Below are 12,359 nucleotides of genomic sequence, written 5' to 3' on the forward strand. Positions count from 1 at the left end.
AGTAAAACTTTTATATGCACCTTTTAATGTATTGAGCTTTTAGGATGACAGCTTCAGAATTTTCATCTGTGCAGCTGTTGCAGAAAAAAAGAAGGATGTTTGTGTTTCCCTCCTCTGTGTTTAACTGTTGCAAAACCTTATTTCCAAGCAACCATGCTGACTTGTCTATGTATTGAGGACACACACTGAACACAGCTCATAATCTTCTTGATGCAGACGATTACTGGAGAGTTAAGCTGGGGGTAGCAGCAGGGTGTGAAGACCTGTCCATGGATATACCCCCATCACAGATCCCCCCAATACTCTGATACAAGGAGCTGCCCAGTGCAGCATGCTCATACTCTTCCCAAGAGACCCAATTCCTCTACGTGTCATTCATGGAGTTTAAATACTCAAATTACTCCAGTTATACTCCATGGCCAAAGTGACTTCAGAGTCATTCAGTTCTTTCAGACATTGGAAATTCATATCATGGCAACGATCTCCTGAGAGCAAGAGCTCACAAGAGCTTTTGACCTATTTGTCAAGAACCCAAACAGGTGATTCCCATATGTGTTCAGTGGAGTCTCACCATGACTTTTAAAGTCTGCAAAGGCTCTAATCATGAGATACATTGCTGAAAAGTTGTGAAGTGAGTGTGGCTTGAATGCCTTCTCCAGACTAAAACCTAATCATGAGGTGAAACTGCAAGTTCCTTCTACAAGCCAAGAGGACTTCAAAGAGTCTTCTCAGAAGCCTTCCCCCTCTAACTGTAGCTTCTCATGAATAATTTTGGGGGATTTGCTCCCAATAGGGTAAACTAATTGTAGCAAAACTCAGCTGATTGCTTCTAACCATCTACTACCAAGATAATGGAGTATTTTTCAAGTTCAAAAGCTTTTAGTTAGAAGAGAATTTGAAAATTTCTTGAATATAAAAACTTTAACACAAGCTGCTGTCAACCCAAAGCCTGTATTGAAAGTTAGGTCTGTGATTAGGTACCATTTCACACAAACATCCATACATCAAGACTGTACTTTGGTTTGTCATCCTCCCCTTCTTCAACAGAATAAAAGTAGAGACTTATTTTTACGAAACTTTCAAAAAAAAAAAATACAGGTCTTAATTTATGCTGGCAACCATTAAAAAAAAAAAAATCAGAGTAGTGTATTAAGACATCAGAAACAAACAGTAAAAATTTGTTCTGCTGAAATAGGGGTATGTGATAAAATTATCTGGATGTAAACAGGAGGATCCAGAAAAGGAAATTATCTGACAGAACCTGAGAAAAACTCATTACATGCATAAAAATCTAATGTTAATATTTTTTGTTTCAATAAGGATAGGATAAAAGGACCTTCCTGTGAAAGAGTAAGCAATATCCAAAATGTTGAAGCACAATACTTTTATAGAAAGATTTGTTTTTTCTGAACTAGTAAGAATAGGTACTCTGGTTAATCCAGTTCAAGAAGATCCACATATTCACTAATTATATGTTTGCTGTTATCAAGAGAAATCAGAGGAAGGCTTCAGTTTTTCTAGTGAGAATACTACCTTCAGTATTCAGGAGAGTTATAACAATATTACAGTGACTTCCAGCCTCACGTCTCCAGTCCAACATGCACGCTAGAAAGATGCTTCAGTGGAAGCACGGCATCACATTAACAGCACTAATTCCAGTCATTCTCTCTAATCACAGCTGATTCTGTGCATGTTGGTGATGAATTCAAATGGTGAATGCTGGAACAGTTTAGAATCACATTTTCAGACTTTCCCTTCCCTAGAATTGGGGGGAAAGGGGGCTGGCAGGGAGACACACAGACTCACTGCAGTTTTAGTACCTATTCAACAAGGAATTAAGAATCATTTAGCAACAGAAGTCATAACTTTTTTCACAGTGTTGCATGGAGTTTTAGTAGTCTGCCTCTGGTGCCAGCTACAACGGGACAAACTCTCCGGGAACACAGTGCAAGTACCTGGGAGTAGGTAAAGAGATGCCCAGGTGATAACAACATTTCTCTGATTCTGGGGCTGATTACAGCTCTGACATAAGTTAGAGCAACAGCAGTTTTTTCCAGACTACTTTGAATCTCATGACTTTTTTTTTCCAAATATGCTTATTAATAAGCCATCTGTCTGTTAAAACATAGGTGTAGTGCATAAGTTTGTGAATTTGAGAACACCAAAATAACAATGAGTTGAGGAAAGTACACTGCCTTCTGAATTCATAAAGAGAATACAGCCTTTAAAAGAAAAATAAAGAGGTAAATCTGATAAAAAAAACGTGCTTATCTTTGAAAGTTTCTGACTGAAGAAATGGATTATCTCAAAACAAAGTGAGAAGGGACAGAAAATAATAATATTAGCAATTCTTACAAAGGCTATGAGAGTCACTGAAGGCCAAAGAGAGCCCTGTCAAAAAGGAGATCTTACTGCATGTGACCACAACTTCAAGATAAGAGAGAAAGCTATTACGTAAAAGAAATTAAATATGCCCAAACAAGTTTTTCTTGCCACTCCCTAGTCCCAAAACAAAGTTATTCCAACACACACTTGCACTGACCTCACAGCACAAAATAGGAAGTATTAGAAGTATTTCCAGAAAAACTCTCAGGTCACAAGCATGATTTCATTGAAGGATTAACCAGAAAGTGAGACTATCCTATCAACATCATCCTGTTACCATCATCATCACCCTGCCATTACATGCAACAGTAAAATATAAACAAAAAGCTACTTGAAAAACAGGGAAGCCTTTTCATGAAGCAGAGTCAATAAAGGTAATACAGATACCTACTCCTCTAAAGAACATCATTAGTGAGAATACACTTACTGTTGTGGATCTAATTTCCTCCAGAGGGAGAAACAAACACATAAAGTCTGCCTTCATGTTACAACTTCATACAAAAGCTACACAGCATTTTACATGGTACAAGTTCACAAGTAGGATCTCTGCCCACAATATACAATGGAAAGCTTACAGCTAGCAGAAAGGAAAAATGATCCAAGTTTATCCAAGTGAGATTCCCTAAACAATTTCAAAGCTTAGTGTTTGAAAACACAGTAACTGAAAAAAGCACCATCACTGCTATATGCAGGTTATTGCTCAGAGTCTCTCTCAAGCATTTGAAATGATACCTGGAGAAATATGGTAGATTTCCACAAATGATGGTGGGAAGCAGGGGGAGAAAAAACACAGATTATTAACAAACTCAGATACAGGGACTCTTAAACAGCTATTTGGCAGACTGTGCTGCACAGCACATTAACTGAGCGTTTTTTCAGCAGTGTAATACCCATACCAGGCTATCTGGGCAGGCAGCGCAGCCGGACCACAAGACAAAAGCTTTAGGACAGCGGCCCCAGCGCTGGCAGGACGGCGCTTCGCGGAGCACGGAAGTTTCGCCACCTCCCACCACCAGAGCGAGCGTCTCCGCATCAGCCGCGCCGCAAGCAGAGACCCCGCTCGCCCGCGGCTCTGGCGGCGCCCGCGGGCAGCCCCGGCCCAGGCCGCCGCCGCGGCGGCGAGGGAGCCGCGGGCAGGAGCCCAAGCCCCCGCAGCGCGGCCGCGGCCGGGCTCCGCCGGGGCAGCGCAGCCGCAGGGGCCGGGGCGCAGGGAGCCGCCCCGCCGCGCCGCGCCGCGCCGCGGTCCCCCCGCAGGACGGAGCCCCGCGCGGGCGGCCACGGCCGCTCCCCGCAGGCGGCGGCGGCGCCGCGCCCGGCCCGGCCCTGCCGCAGGCGGCGCCCGCGCCGCCTCCCGCCCGCGCTGCCGGGAGCTTCACCTTGGCGGCGGCCGCCCCGCCGCGCCGGTGCGGGGGCGGCAGGCGGCGGCTGCGGACTGCGCCCCGCCGTCCTCATGCGAACGGCGGCGGCAAGAACCTGCCCGCACCGCGGGGACGTCACGGCCCCCCGCCCGCCGCGCCGCGCCGCGCCGCGCGCAGGCGCCGCGCTCCGCGCCGCCGCCGCCCCGCGGGGAGGAAGATGCACGGCCGGGATGCGCCGCGCCGCCCTGCCGCTCGCCTCTGCAGGAGGCTGCAGGGGGGAGGCCGGGCGGGCGGGGAAGGGCGTTTATGGTGTTAGTGATAAAGTGAAGTTCTGCTTATCATCCATGCCCCCGTCTACAGATGATCTGTAGAGATACACACACACACACACACACACACACACTCACTCCACACCTTCTGAACACACAACAAGCAGCTCTAGTGGCAAGTCAGCAGATACCTCAGAGGTTAGGACTTGGGGACTACTTTTGTATAGCTAACATAGAGAGGAGACACCAATCCTCCAATTTGGACTTTGTTAACTCTAGTCTTTGCCTAGCTAGCGTGAGCCAACTTCTGCACATTAGATCAGGGAAGTCAACTGCAGCTTCAATTGAGTGAATTCAAGTTTAAAGTGGTTTAACAGATTGTTTAGCCCGTTATTGTGTCACTTATGCATAAATGCCAATTACATTTTCTTAATACCCCCCCCCCATATTAACATGAATGGATAGGAACAGTTAAGGGATATAACCAGTACTCCTTACTTTTACTACTGTTCACTTGGTCTTTCTCCAGCATTTCAACATCAATTATGCTCCCTAGAATTTGTAAACCTGTTGGGTTTGGGTTACAAACAAAACATACACATACATTTGGAAGGAGATCCCTCCCTCTCCTGCCTTACAGTTCTGCAGTCTTGAATAAAAGGAATGCAGGGTATCAGAATGCAGTGTATTGGCACTGGAGTAGGAATAGTCTCACTCATTTCCTAACAGCAGTCATACTGGACTATTATGAAGAGAGAATACTCTAAACCAGTAAAGACTACAGCTACAAGTTTTCTGTAAAGTTCTATTCATGGAATGGCTCTGAATGTATAACTCAGTCTAAAGCACTGTCAGGGCATTAGCAGAAGAGATGGAATAAACTGAAATATGACTCAGTTGAAGACAAAAATAGTCTAAGGCAGGCATTGACATGTAAAGAGCAATTAAAGGGAATACAGATAAAAATATACTACATTTTTCAAAGCTGAAGTCAAAGTTAGTTTACTTAAAAAGTTAGTTCAGAAAAGAATGTTTTTAAACAGCTCTGTATGTGTGCTGGCACATGAGAAAAAAAAGTCAATTAAAAAGATGAGACTTCTCTACTGAAGAAGAAGGACACAGCATTAGATCCAATTAATTTAGGACTGTCAAAAAGTGTCATTTCACTTAAAGGAAAAAATGAGCGATATCAATATGGCTAATAGAATACTTGGATCAGTTGCTGAAATCCATTACCTTTTCACACTGGGAACGTAATCAAAGAACGCAGATAAATGGAACCCCAACACAAAATAAGAATAAAATCTTTATCTTAGTTATTTCACCCAGGAGATTGTTCTGCACAAAACTCCTATTTTTTTCTAGCTAAACATCTATTTATGAGAGTTGAAGGTCTGAGCCATTAATTCATTAAACCTAGGTTTTCTTGCAGGTAAAGTGATTCCACATTTAGTATTTATTTCTACAGGGCACAAATTTAGAAATTTATCTTTAGGAAACTTGACTCTGGTGTACAAATGTACCTGCAAGCCAATATTCTTATTTACATTCATATGCTATTCTTATTTATCTAAGAATTGCCACTGATTCTGATGAAATTTACTTGTATGAGACTGTCTGCAAGAACTTGTCCTAGTTTTGTTTCTATTTTGAAACAGATTACTGCGTGTGAAAGCGAACAGTTTATTCTGGAATCCTTTGTAAAGATATACTTAAAATCACTCTCAGAATACAATTCTAAATCGTTTATTTGATGCTGTAACATTAATGCGATTTTTTTTTTTTGATTTCACAAAATTGTTCAACATTTCAAGTAAAGTCTGACAAGTACATGAAACTATTGGAAACAATTAACTTTTTAGTTAGAGAAAGCCATAAATCTGCATTGTTAAAAAAAAAAAAAAGGCAATGGCAAATTATATTATTGCAACTAAATGCAAGGAGCCAGTCCCTCTTTCCTGAAATTAACAGACACAATAATACAGCCTTGTGGAGCAGAGCAGGTTCCACACAAGATTAAGTCTCAAATTTCAGCATCTGTAGGGAATTCTGTCACCGGTACATGCTTAGCAGGACAATCCAAGCACTTACAAAAAAGTAACAAATATATGTCAACCTACAAGTGCTGTGAAAGGGCAAGGCAAGAAAAGGCAAAGGACATGTTCAGCAACATAAGCAAAAAAAGGCATTTTATATGTTTATAGAAGTCAATTACATTAAATTAATTTAGTATTTTTTCTCAAGGTATAAGCATAATGAATTAAGTGACAAGCATGGACAGAGGGGCATAAGTTTGTAAACAGAGTCTTCCCCAGTTCCAATTGCATGTTTATGACCTGATTCTACAACGTTTACCAGTATGTAAGTAGTGCAGTAAGACTTCCAGGATAGAAGTGTATAACTAAAATAATCATAAATAATTTTAAGAGTTGATGGTTATTCCCTGTGGGAATAGAAAGGAGAACACGAAAAAGCTCTTCAAAATATTTGAATGGTAATTAAATGTAAGCAGGAAGAGACCCATTATCCTTTTACATGATTTCAGTGAGACTATGCAAATTTATTACAGTTGAGAAACTGATCAATACCTTTTCTGCTTTTACTTTTTTAAAACTAAAATAACAACTACTGCTAGCTACTAGTCAATTGTGGAAAGATTTCTAGGGAAAGGAATAACACACTTCTGTTACCATCAAATATATACGATTACAATCTTTGGTATAGAGTAATATTAAATAGGCCACATTTTCCCTAATACAGTTATTAACTAGGAGACAGTGAAGCATCCACTGACTGAAATCAGATCCAGTCAGTCAGTTTATGTAGATGTTGAAACAGAAATCAGAATGAGCCCTGTGAGAACTACTGCAGTTCACTCAGAATAAACCTTCCTTTTTTCCCTCTCTCTTGGAAGCCTTCTTACACCTCCAACAGGAGACTGTAGAAAACTTGTTAACAAACAAGTTCTATCATTGTTTTATTTTCACAGGATGAAGACAATGTTGATTCATGTACAAATGGACAAAAAGGATCTCAGCATAGGACTATTTGAATCCCTACTGCATTCAAACAAATTCTCATGAAGCAAACAGAAGCTGTAATCACACTAAAGAAAACCATGTTGACTGAAAGCACAATACTGGAACGTGCTCAGAGCTTTGATTCTCTTTGAGTAGGTGATTACAGATGAAGTACACAGCACTTTGGAAGAGACAGATCAGGACCCTGTAATTGACTAAAAGTTCTCCTCTCTGTTTCCTTTTTAATTACCACCCAGTTACTCATTGTTTCCTATTAAACTTTAACCTGTAGTAGTTAAATCTGCCTCACCGGTTCTATAGTCCCATGTACTGAACAAATCCAGCCAGTTCCAGACAATAAACATGACTGCTAGTTCTCCTTGACTCTAAAAAATAATCATTCACCCATTTGAGAGCCAACACTTTTCTCTACATACACACTGAAGAATTTGTTTTCGGTTCTGTATCTCTAGGTATGTCAATCCTCTCTAACCATTAGAGCACTTGGTACTTTTCCAACAGAGCCTCTGTTCTTTTTCACCTTTGAGATCTTCTGTGCTCTGCTACACACTGTATTTCAATGTATGCAAAAGCATTTCAGCTCAACATCACACCCATGTTTCATTCAGATATTCTTGCTTTTATAATATTACAAAAGAAATAACAACCCATCAACTGATCTATCTGAAAGCATAAGTAAAAAGTGGAAATTTGCAGATAAACTTTATTTTTTGCATAGACCAACTCAGAATGTATAGATTTGTATACTGATGGTATTTTCATCTAATATTGGGGGGGGGGCGGTTGGTTGGTTGTGTTGTTGGTTTGGGGAGGCGGGGAGGAATTCCCCAAATGATGCGCTGTGCTTCAAAGGCTCATACCAAGTTGGTCACTTTTTTCGAATGCCTACTGACAACCATCAAGTTTGATTTATATATGCAGGGTATTAATACAACAAAAAGAGCAAATCTTGTATTCTCCCAGTTTTATTTAAAAAAAGGAAGATTTTATGCACATCATTTAATTTGTGCACTGAGGGCAACACAGTATGCTACTACCTCTTCATATCCTGAATACCATCACAACTGTTTTTAGTTATTTCAGTGCATCAGATTTTAACAGCTTGTATTAGTAAAAAGTTGGGAGCTAAGCATTGTGAACCTAAACTGGGGCAGTTTTCCAGTTGATTTTTATAGGCCCTTAATCTGTGGTAAACTCCACAAATACAGGCCCATTAAAGAACGGCAAGAATTAAAACAGACTTGGGCCCAGCTGAAGGTCACCTTCTTTCTATTTATGAAAGTCTTCACAAACTTTCACATATCTCTATTTTCCTTCTCTCCCTGCACCAATTACTTCCATTGACAAGGGCATCTAAAGCAATGCTAATTCTTGAACAGTCTTCACAGTACTTTGATAAGGCAAAGGGAAAAAGAGGGACCTCAAAAGTGATATCCATTTCTAGGGGGGAAAGCTACTTAAAAATAACTTGCAGCAGGTGATCTCCCTTCCCATGATGGATTTAAGACATTACATTGGGGAGAGGAAGATTGACTGTGTTATTCAGAAATATGATAAACAACTGATTTTGTTGTAATTTTCCATAAACAGATCATTATTTAACTCCACATGCTTAAGATTCTTGATGCATGCTATTACAGCAGACAAAGGATAGTCATCTCTTAAATCTAATTGTTTCTGTTTATTGAGCATGTTTTAAGAACAGCTTCCAGAGCATGAGGAAAATATAACATGTTATAAATAGGCAAGACTTACTGGTAACTTATGTTTTTCCATTTAATTCGACTGACCTTTGTGGATACAGTACTTCAAAGATAGCAGATGCCTCTTCCCTTATGCAGATCTAAATGAACAATTTTACAGGATTTTTTTTTTCTTAAGCTGAATAGTAAGGACAAGTCTGCTCATATCTCTTTGTAAGTATCCTTAAAAATTCAGAATGCTTTAGTATGAGGTTCTGCAGTGTAAAAATAGACACTGTCTATTACAAACTCACACAAAATACATCTGTACCTTCAAAATTAATTTACCATTATTTGGGAAAGGCAAAAATAGAAGACAGTTGATTGACTAGGCCATAAATTAGTTAGTACCTAGTTAGCTGATGTATAGCTCTGTTTCCTTAAACAAAGGATTTAAATCAAGTATATGATGAAGCATTTCTTACTGTATTAACAGAACAAAGTTAGTCAATAATTAAGATTGGGGCAATCCCCTCATAATGGTTACATTTAATCCACACCCACTTCACCAAGAAGGAAGCACACAACATTATGGATACAACTACCAAGAATTAACTGCAGGTTGTTTTTCTGTTCTGTTTTTATTAACAGTGAGAATTATCTCATGGATCCTAAACAAATGTTGTGCTTGACTAAAAACAGAGGGATGCTTTTGTATTAAACACCAAAGCATTTTAAATACCAGTATCTTTTGTAATCAATCCAGTCAGACTTGAGGTCTTAGGGAAGGGGAACAAAAATTACTGTGTGTGGGAAACCTAAGAAAAAACAAGAGGTATTTCTTTGTATGTGAATATCACTCATATCAGAAGCCAGATCAACACTTCATAGCGCTCTGTCAGTGCACTTCATTGTATTATATCAGGTAAAACAAGTGCTTTGATGTTCTTGAAACAAAACAGCCTAGAGATTCCTTCAGTGAATATGTGGAAGCTTTTTAAACTGCTATGGTCATTTCACACACAGGTGACCAACCTGGTGTTCATTTTTGACTCAGGTATTTTTGCCAAGAGAAGTTCTAACTGATTCCAGTCAGTTATGATGTATTCACTGGTCTGTTGTGAACCGGACTGAGATCACCATGAACTTCATGAAAGCCAGCTCATAGTTGTTACCATTCAGCCTGGGCAAAAACATAAACAGGTATTTGCTTAAAGAAGCATCTGTGACAAATTTAAAACATATTACCTTCTCAGAATTTTTAAGTAAATACTGAATTATTTTATTAATTTGGTAGCTAGACGATCATTACAGATTATTGTATGGGCTAGAGTCCTTCTCTCTTGAAGAAATTAAATACTGAATTCCCCAGAAATTTATCATTCTTTCTAGAGAGCTGAATGATGGTCCAGGCACCACTGTGTTCTTTATCAGAGGAAAATAGATAAAACTAGTTTATGTTTACAGATGTTTAACCACCACCAGGTTTCCACAACCCATTAGCTAGGTTCAGACAATGACATACTCTGTGGCCATAACGTTGAGATCATTAGAAGATTTATATTACATAGAGCTGTATATCTTGTTAGGAAGTTAGTATAACTACAGCACAGCCATGAACCACCAGGATATCAACAGCCCTTGAACTAAAGACAGTTTTTTCACGTTAGGTGATGCCACTGGTTTAACAGGCACTCACACAGTCTTCTCCTTTTACTTGTGACAAGTACTCTGTACTTGGAACATGTTCTTTTAGATAGAAGAGTGACAGATGAATTTAGTGTTTCCATTTGAAATTTAACTACTTTGTCATAATACTGGAGACAAAAGCTACTCAGGCTAGTTTACTTGGTTAGCAAAGCATACTAACAGCTGTCTTTTACACTGATGATGTTTGTCAGAAACACTGAAACCATTCAGTTTATGCATTCTGAAAGAACATTAAAGATTAAATCCACTGTAAATGGCTCTAAGAGTATGGCTCCCTAAGACATCTTATTAAGTGTCTACTAGTTTCCTCACTAGCAAAAATAGTGGATCATCAAAATATCTGAGTGAACTCCACAGAGAAAAATAGTTATATAAACTCTGCTACATACGTTTCATAAAAATGGGTAGAGTGAAAGATATGAGAGGAAACACCATACACAGAAAAAAGTGCCTCAAGCCTATTTTCAGATTTGGCAGATCAAATTTGGCGACACCACCAGGACTACCAGCACTGCCGCACCATACTGCCTACTGGTCAACTCAGCACACCACCATCAAAACCAAAGGTCTCCATTATAACCTCACAAGATTAACTCATGCTAGGGTGCAAACAACCACAGAAAGAGATGCAAGATACTGGATCACAGAAACGCAGAGCTGAGAAGGCCTGAGATCCCCACAGAGGCAAACCAAAGAAAATTAGCGCATCAGTAGCAATGTAACCAAGGGCCTCAGACAAGAAGAGGTCTCAAAGGGAGGGAACAGGGGAACTGTTACCAGGGGCCTCAGACAAGAATGCACCCAAGGACTGTGACTGGTACATCCTGAAGGAGCACAGATAAACCAGCAGAACCCAGGATAAGGAATGAGACAGCTTTTGCAAACAAAGAGATGAGCCAAGCCGAGACCATATACGGAAAAGGAGCTCAGAGTTCATGGAAATACACTAAGAGGCACCTCTTCAGCAATCACTAGGGACCACCAGAGACCCCCAGAGAAGCCACCCAAAGATTCAGACTGCATGCGTAATGACTATGTAAATATGATAATTAGTTCCAGGAAACAGAATGAACATGTATAATCATTCCAGGAAATTTAATGCATATGTATATAACAGAGCTTTGGCTAATGCAACATACGGCATGCACGCTGGGCGGAGCGATCCTCCGTGCACCCGGCGCCGTAATAAAGAGAATGCCTGCTTCTTAACGCTACATTGGTGTTAAGGAGTTTTACTCCCGATTTCGGTGACAGCAATACTGTCATAAGAATTCCTCAAAGAAGGACATTTTCTGGCCTTATTAAGCAGCATTTTCCAGGTGCTCTACTAGGCAAAAAAAATTCTCCTAATTCCTAACCTATAGTCCTGCAGCCGCGAGTTGAGCCAGTTTCTTTGTAACCTCGCCGGGGAGACAGTGAGGGCAGCGGATCCCTACCGCCCTCTTCACAACAGACTTCACATGCTGGAGCACATCCGATTCCTCCTCAGCCGTCTTTTTCCTGGCCAGAGCCAGCATGTCTTCGGGCACCGTGGTCGGGGGGGCGGGGGGCTCTCCCCGGCTTTTCCTAGAGCGGGTGCCCGGAGCCGCTGCGATCTTCACTCAGGACATCCTCGCCAGCACCGGGGGCAGCGGAGCCCCCTCAAACTTGGACCTAGACGCCGCGGCGGCGCCGGCAGCCGGGATAGCCGGCAGCCCAGATAGCCGTTGCGCCTAACGGTCGCGGGACACCGTTACCACCCACCTTTCTCGCGATGATTCCAGCTCTCGCGGTACGCGCCACCCCGCCACCTTCCCCGCGGACTGGCACCGGAGGCGCGAGCATGCGCACCTTTGGGAAGGGGGGGCGGCTCCAGCAGAGGGGGAGGGGCGGGGGAGCGCCCTGTGGAGCGTTTGCGCGTGCGCCTGACCCTGA

At 41.4% G+C, this 12,359-nt stretch overlaps 1 protein-coding gene across 7 annotated transcripts in view; it reads right to left on the bottom strand.

The window, feature by feature from the left end:
• The window catches only part of AGTPBP1 (ATP/GTP binding carboxypeptidase 1), a 75,242-nt gene extending 62,968 nt beyond the window's left edge, over nt 1-12,274 (bottom strand). For 4 of the 7 annotated variants that reach the window (XR_010886879.1, XM_067315686.1, XM_067315679.1 and 1 more), the window contains exon 1: nt 11,804-12,274. The gene's annotated coding sequence lies outside the window, so the exon portion shown is untranslated. Of the gene's footprint in view, nt 1-3,281; nt 3,417-3,761; nt 3,801-11,803 lie in introns of those variants that run through there. The other 3 variants (XM_067315683.1, XM_067315680.1, XM_067315682.1) reach the window with 3 other exon arrangements.
• Between the last annotated feature and the right edge of the window lie 85 nt (nt 12,275-12,359).

The sequence above is a fragment of the Apteryx mantelli genome, chromosome Z (assembly GCF_036417845.1).
Source record: "Apteryx mantelli isolate bAptMan1 chromosome Z, bAptMan1.hap1, whole genome shotgun sequence".
Taxonomy (NCBI): domain Eukaryota; kingdom Metazoa; phylum Chordata; class Aves; order Apterygiformes; family Apterygidae; genus Apteryx; species Apteryx mantelli.